Source organism: Ursus americanus, chromosome 21 (assembly GCF_024610735.1).
Source record: "Ursus americanus isolate L20-20 chromosome 21, mUrsAme1.1.p, whole genome shotgun sequence".
Lineage (NCBI taxonomy): Eukaryota > Metazoa > Chordata > Mammalia > Carnivora > Ursidae > Ursus > Ursus americanus.
Genome location: NC_142147.1, coordinates 31,139,828 through 31,146,907, shown reverse-complemented (window position 1 = coordinate 31,146,907; position 7,080 = coordinate 31,139,828). Strand labels below are relative to the sequence as shown.

The following is a 7,080-nucleotide window of genomic DNA, read 5'->3' as shown; positions in this document are numbered from 1 at the left end:
CTAAACGGAAAAAAAAAAAAAAAAGAACTGAGAATCCAAAGTGATTTCAAACAAAGACAAAGCAGAACATCAGCCAGGGCAAAGATCTGCTGTCTGTCTACCCCACCTGTTTCCTCTTCCGCCTGAGCACATAGCTTGACTACACTTGCTAGCCCCTTACGTTTCACAGATATGTACCACTCCCAGCCTGGTCCTTAAAGTGCCCCCACACGCGAGGGCCCATTTTCCAGCCTCTTCCACCAGCCTGATGCACACCACCAATGTAGCCTTCGAAGCCAGGTGTGGAAGATGATGAACCCCAAGACAGAAAGAGCCTGCGTTCCTGAGTCAGCACCTGGGGGAGGAGTGCCTGCTGATCCCGAACAGTCGTGTTGGACCTTATGTAGAATCAGCAAAGTTTACCATGTCTGAGCCACTGCGCACGTGTGGGCAGCCAGTGCTGCCTTCACAAATACATCAATCTGGAGCGTATCCATCCGTGTGAGTTCCTGAACGTTTCCTCCACATCTCTTTGGTTCTCATCCTGGCTTGTGCACATAGGCTTGTTTCAGAGCATCTCTGTCACCCAGCGCCACCACACCCAGGCTCCTGGGGCACACTCCTCCAGGGGGACAGTCCCCTCAGGAAAGCACAGCTTAAGAAACTTCTGCAGTCCAGGCACAAGAAAGCACAAGCTGACGACGGTGTGCTACGTACTCCGAGGTGTCCCGGCAGCCCGCTATGCTTTCTAAAGTTCAGTTTCTCACATCTTCTAACTAGGCCCCTTTTATCAAAAATCCCTTCTGCACACTCCATGTTAGGCTTCCAGGGAACGTCTGGCTTGATACTGAATGGGTGATTTATGAGACCATCATTGCGTCGCATTGTGGAACTCTGTCATCTCAATTTCCGAACCCCGGTCCCTTTTCTGTTTACTTTTTGTTGCCTTCAGCCCTTCTCCAGGTGCTATTGTGAGGAGCTGCATTTAGTGGCTTAAGAGTTTGGCTTTTATAAGTTACTCTGAGCCATATTTCCCTTGTTCTCCTGCTCCTAGATGGAAAACAAATTGCATAAGGGAAATGGCTTTATAGTACCAGTCCTTAAATATTTTACAGGCAGAAATCTTGGTGGGTGGTTTGGAGGCTCAATTACCCTTCTCAGTAGAGGGTATAAATATCCCTGAGGGTTTACATAACAAACCCGCGGCAACTCCATGCCACTTAAAACTCCTAGTATTTACATCCGCCTCTGAAACCCATGACTCAGTGGCATTTGAGCATTTGCAAAAGAGTAAGGCCAGCAGGATGGCACAGGTGTTAAAACAAAATCAATCTACCCAACCATCCATCTACTGACAGACACAATAAAGACAGCTAAGCCATCCGGATTATTAGGTGTAAGACACCACGATATTGAAAGTTGGCCTCTTAAATATACATTTTTTTTGGTGGTGGTGGCAGGGGAGACAGGTAAAAGGGAAGTCGTTGCAAGTGTTTGCTACTTAGAAGCCAGAACAGATCTGTTGTGACGCAGAATTAGGTGGCTGCAGGGCACTACTGAGATCAGTAGGGATTGTAACTGCATCCCCCCTACCTCATTTGATCCATCTGCAACCCTTGGAGGTAAGCACTATTCTCCCCACTTTGTAGATGTGAATATCGAGGCTCAGATAGGCTCAGCCTACCCTGAGTCTGTGAACTAGTACATAGGAGACACAGGTTTTGTACCTAGGTCTGTTTTATCCAAAGCCCTGTGCTTCTTCCACTTTAAGACACTGTTTCCTCTGCCAGGCCACAGGATCACTGATGTCTACACAAAAAGGATGGTCTGGCACCCCTTCTAATAGGAGCTAAGAAGGCACCTTGAGATGGCTCCTCTAGGAACTGCACTCCTTCAGGATCCATCCTGAAACCGAGCTTGCACTCTGATGGGTGGTAGTCCTATGCATAATTCTCTCTTTTGCTATTAATATAGGAAAAAAGAATAAGGCAGCCAGTATGATCAGCAGGCATTGGTTCCAGACTCAGGGTTTGGAGAGCCCAGCATTCAGCTGGAGTTTTTTTTTTTTTAAAAAAAAAGGCGGGGGGAGAGGCAGCCCTGAGAGCATTCCTAAGTTTAAGGGGCAGACCCTCCCTGCAGAGAAAAGATGCGGGACAAGGAACAGGTAGAAAGCCACAGAAAAGTAAAGATCCAGTGCAAAAAGAAATCGTTGGGTGCCCAGAGGGGACTGGGCCAAAAGTCTGGGGACAGACTTTCTGAAGAAATCAGATCTGATGGGTAGCTTAGAAAGCAGTAGGAAGAAGATGGATAGAAAGGAAGACATATGAAGAGATACCCTCTCCTGAATCAAGTTCTAAACAAGTGCTAGGAACAAACAAAAAGAGAAGATGAAGGCAAGAGTGGAAAAAGCCAGGATGACCTGTGTCACTGGCCCTGGAGTCACTGTACATCTAGAAAGACAGGGCACCTGGAATATTCCAATACCGTTCACAGAGTTATACAAAGTGTGCTCTTCTAAATTCTGAGAAGGGAAGAAAAAAGTTTCAGTGCTATGTCTGTTTCAAGCTTTTATCAGCACTAATTCTAGCCCCCTTTTCCCTTAGAATTCTGAACAGAGGAAAAACAGACATTAATTAAGCAAAGCTTTATCTCTTTCTACTCTAATGAAAGCCAAGTCACAGTATATTTTTCCCTAAGATTTTTCTCCGCTTAATGAAGACATTATCCCCGAGTTTTCAAAGTCACTTTACAAAAGAGCATTCGAGAGACATTAAAGTCAGTTTAAACTAAAAAGTCTTTTTGAAGTCAATAAACAATAAAAGAACAATGAAAAGAGAGCTTTTGATGATGCCTTGGTCTAAAGTCTTTAATTTCTGTTTTAATCTACAAGATGCGTAAGTCTTGTATTCAAATAATCCTCACCTCTAGAATACAGTAAGCTTGAAGCAAGTGTTGTATCATGTTGTATACATACATATGGGTATATGTGTATATGTACATACACCACACACACGCACATACATACATGCATACCTCATTAACATGGATGGAGGTCAGCAGGAAGTTCTCCACTAGAAAGGGAAGTTTTACAAGTTTTAAAATTATTTCCATTCTACCTCTTTGAAAATTAAAAAAAAGAAAAAAAAGTAGATGGAATCTTTGGCTATGAAATTTCATGACAAGATCAAAGACTATAATGCACATAGATTTTTCAAGGAATACATTATTAATAACACAGGCAAATACATAACTCATCCACAGCATGGTCAAGAAATGAGAAGGTAAGCACATGGTTCCGAGGCCCCGAGCAGAACCCCACACAGGGCAGGGGCCGGGCTCTCTCTCTGAGATCTGTTCACCTGGGCATTACGCACAGCCCAAGCACTTCCTGCCTGCTGCTATAACGGGGGGATTGTTCAGTGCAGATGGAAGAAAAGGGGGGGGAAAAACCCAAAACTGTTTAATTTGCCCCATGTCACAAGACGCCTTTTTATGTGTTACCCTATTTTTCTTTATTCAAGTGAAACTTATATATCATAAAATTCACCATTTTAAAGAGTACCATTCAGTGCCATTCAGTTGTTCACAATGTTGTGCAACCACAACCTCTGTCCAGTCCCAGAACATTTTCATCATCCCACAAGGAAACCCTGGACCCCAGGATCAGTCAACTCCCTAGACCCCGGACCTGACAACCACCAATCTGCTGTCTCTATGGATTTGCCTGTTCTGGATATTTTATATAAATGGAATCATAGAAGAGTTGACCTTTTGTGTCTAATATGCTAGTCCCTTTCATTTTAAAAATAAATAAGGCCCATGAATGCAACTCTGAATCTAAAGATCAGTTCTTCAAAAAGAAAAAAAAAAAAAATCCATCAAATACAGAATACCTTTAAAAACATAAATTGATTACACTACTGGTGCCCTCTGATGATGGGTCTTATTTACCAAGAAACATGTATAAGGGGAGCTTATTACCAAAACAGGCTGTGTAAGTGGAAAAAATTAACACATTCCTGGAAAGCATGCTATATTAAGAGATTATGGGGTCCATACGGTTATTAGTGAAAACGTACATTATTCAGGGATATTGTTCCAACCCAGACAACTGTTTACCAAATCGTCCCTCAGGGCCACTTAGGGAAAAGGCAGGGGAGGCTGAGTGGTCTGTAGGTCTAAGACAGTATGATTTCCAACCCAGATTATTCATCTACTTCAGAAATGAGAATTTTTATAATTCTATTTCTCCTTTCCCTGATTTCCTTATTGAAGGTCCAACAACATGTCCCCAAATCAGATTGGAGAGCACAGTGTCCATGTGTCACACAAGGGGACTGAATGGGGACCTGTAGAGAAATGAAAGGGAGGGAGCAGCCCTTGCCAGACCTCTCGAGAAATGAGGCCTTCCCAGGAAGAATGGGGTTGGGGGCACACTGAAGTAGCACTTCCCTACTTACAGAGGGGGGGGAAATGCAGAGAGATCTAGGTTCAAATCCTGCTTGGCTTCCATCGTGGCCTCTAAATCACACCTTTATCCTCTAGAAAATGGGCATGGCCATTAAGATTAAATGAGATATGGGCACAGAGTAGGCACTCAATAATTCTAGCCACTTGGCACTATTGTTCCTATGCCATCACCTGGTCAGGGTGCTTTGTGTGGACTGTAAGACTGTGTGCATGGACCTCGGGCTATGCTTTCCTCCCTCCCTTTCCAGCTTGCCCCCTCCCTCTATTCCTCTCTCCCTTTCTTCTTTCCTTCCTTCCTTTCAATTTAGTTTAGTGTTGGATAAGCCAATGAAGTTAACTAAGCAGGGAGTCTCTAAGGATTCCCTACGCCACGTCTCTCTTGGACGGGTCAGTGCAAGCTGTTGCCAGGCCCTGACCAGGTTCTCATTGATGCTGGTGTGCTCTGATCAGCCTTGTCTACTCCATGACAGGCCACTACCTGTGTGTCCCAGGTTCTGATCTCCAGACCAAAAAGCTGAGATTTCAATTCTATGGGAGGGGGATCATGGTGGCTCTGCCACCATCACACACTGAACATGACCATGCTGAGGTCCAAAGGTCCACACTAGGAATCAGGAAGTTTGACTCAACCTTTTCTTTATCATCCAGTTGACTGTCTGCAAACAGGGCCCCGTTATAAAACACTCCTTTAAACACTTTACTTGAACATAAACCTTAAGTAACCTAACACATGGCAGCCCTGGGGCGAAGTAAGCTTGAGAACTGCCCCAGAACTGCCCCAGAGTGAGAACCGGATAACAAGATTCTACAGATTCTACAACCGCAGAATCAAGCAAGATTTGTTGAGAACTTACTGTGTACCAGATTAGTAAAATCTGTCCTGGCCCTTTCTCTCCTTAGCTCCTCTCATGGTTGGTTCCTAGGCATCCTGCCAAGCCTCACCCCACTCAAAACAAAACAAATGACCAGTCACCTATATTTATGAATAATGACAGCTGCTCAGCATGTCTGGACAATGTTGGGTAGCTTCTTCTTTTATGAATTTAAAGAACAATTATGCTGCAGAGCATAGAGAAATCTTCAGCCATGTGTATATCTGCTGTCGGACACCTTGTTTTTCAAGGGTTGTCCTTTTTAGCCAGCCTGGCATTTCATCAAGCATCGTAAAGGAATTTCTTCAATTAGCCTTTCCCACGGATGGACACCACCTCCCCATACCTGCAAGGGCACCTCACACTTGAAATATACCCCTACATTCTAAAAAGAAGGCCAGTCTCAAACACAAAATTCCTCAGTGCCAACCAAGTCCTTATTTTCTTTCATGTTTTCCTTCTGGCACAGCAAGACCAAATCTGTTACTGTGAACACAGAATTGCAGTGGGATATAGATTTGACATGAGGCAAATACCTCCCCTTAGCAAAGGCAAATAAAACAAAAGTTCAACGAGCCTCAAAGCCAGGGTGCATAAATGTCACTGCGCCTGGAAAGAGGGGCGATCAGAGGACACTTATGAAATCACGGTTCTCCCGGGGTGGTGGGGAAAGGTTACAGTGTTGCGTTCAGGAGGTGTGCGGGGGGGGGGGGGGGCGAGTGCCAGTGCCCAGGAAAAACAGCAGGCACGACAGGGCGGGACCCCGGGAAGCGGCACGGTTCAGATGTTCTCCGCGAGCACGCCTGGCACACCCGCTGCCGCCTCACTTCTCAGAGCTAATCAAGGGAAACGTAACTAGTCCAGGCGGCAGGGCGAGTTTACAACAACTGACAGTAACTATAACATACGCCAGTTTGTATTAAGATGTTATTGCACCTTTCCAGTTCTAATCACCAATTATGACTCTATTACTCCTACTTGGCAGTTCATCTGCTCCTGCCTCCGCTAAGGGCGACTTGGAGACGGACCTCTGATCTCCCGGTTCCACTTCAGTGGGCGCTCAGCACGGCGGCTGTCATCTGCAGACACTGAAGAGGTAAGGCATTGCTTTTGCTGAGATAACTGTAGCTGACCTTACAACAATTTACTAAGGAAATACCAGCTTAATAGCAGTGTGAGTGCAGTTTCCTTTATGCTCACAACGGCACTGCAAATTAGCGACAACAGGATAAATCTATGGCCGGCTCACTAGACACTTCATTAAATCACTGTTCTCTTGCCTTGTAGCGCGCTAATAGAATCACAGCCCTCGTTAGCTACTGAATAAAAGATCAATCACAGACTTTGAAAGCTCTTGCTACCAGCTTCCAGAGGAAACAAGGAAAAAAAAAAGGAGAGCGAGCGAGAGAGAGAGAGAGAGAGAGAGAGAGATATTTAGGATCATCGCTGAGATTCTGAATGGCCTCGCTGCAAGTTGCTTAAATTACCTTTTCCACGACTGATTCCAACTGCAATACTCAGAGGAACTTGTTAAGCCTGCTTTCAAGAGCAGCACTCTAATATATGACTGCTAGACCCTGGTCAAAAGTTCATAATGTGCATATGTAAAAAGGTACTAAATTGCCTGAGGGCTAAAACCAGAGGAGTTTAATTGTAGCAAAATGCTGAAAATGGTCTGTTGAGGGTCCTTCTATTGGGATACTGCTGGGCCTGGCTGATTGAAGTACAGAACATAAAAGCCTTGCAACAATATTTCCTT

The 7,080-nt window shown here is 44.7% G+C and overlaps 1 protein-coding gene across 4 annotated transcripts in view; it reads right to left on the bottom strand.

The window, feature by feature from the left end:
- The window catches only part of WWOX (WW domain containing oxidoreductase), a 957,318-nt gene that overhangs the window by 618,455 nt on the left and 331,783 nt on the right, over positions 1-7,080 (bottom strand). The window lies entirely within an intron of this gene.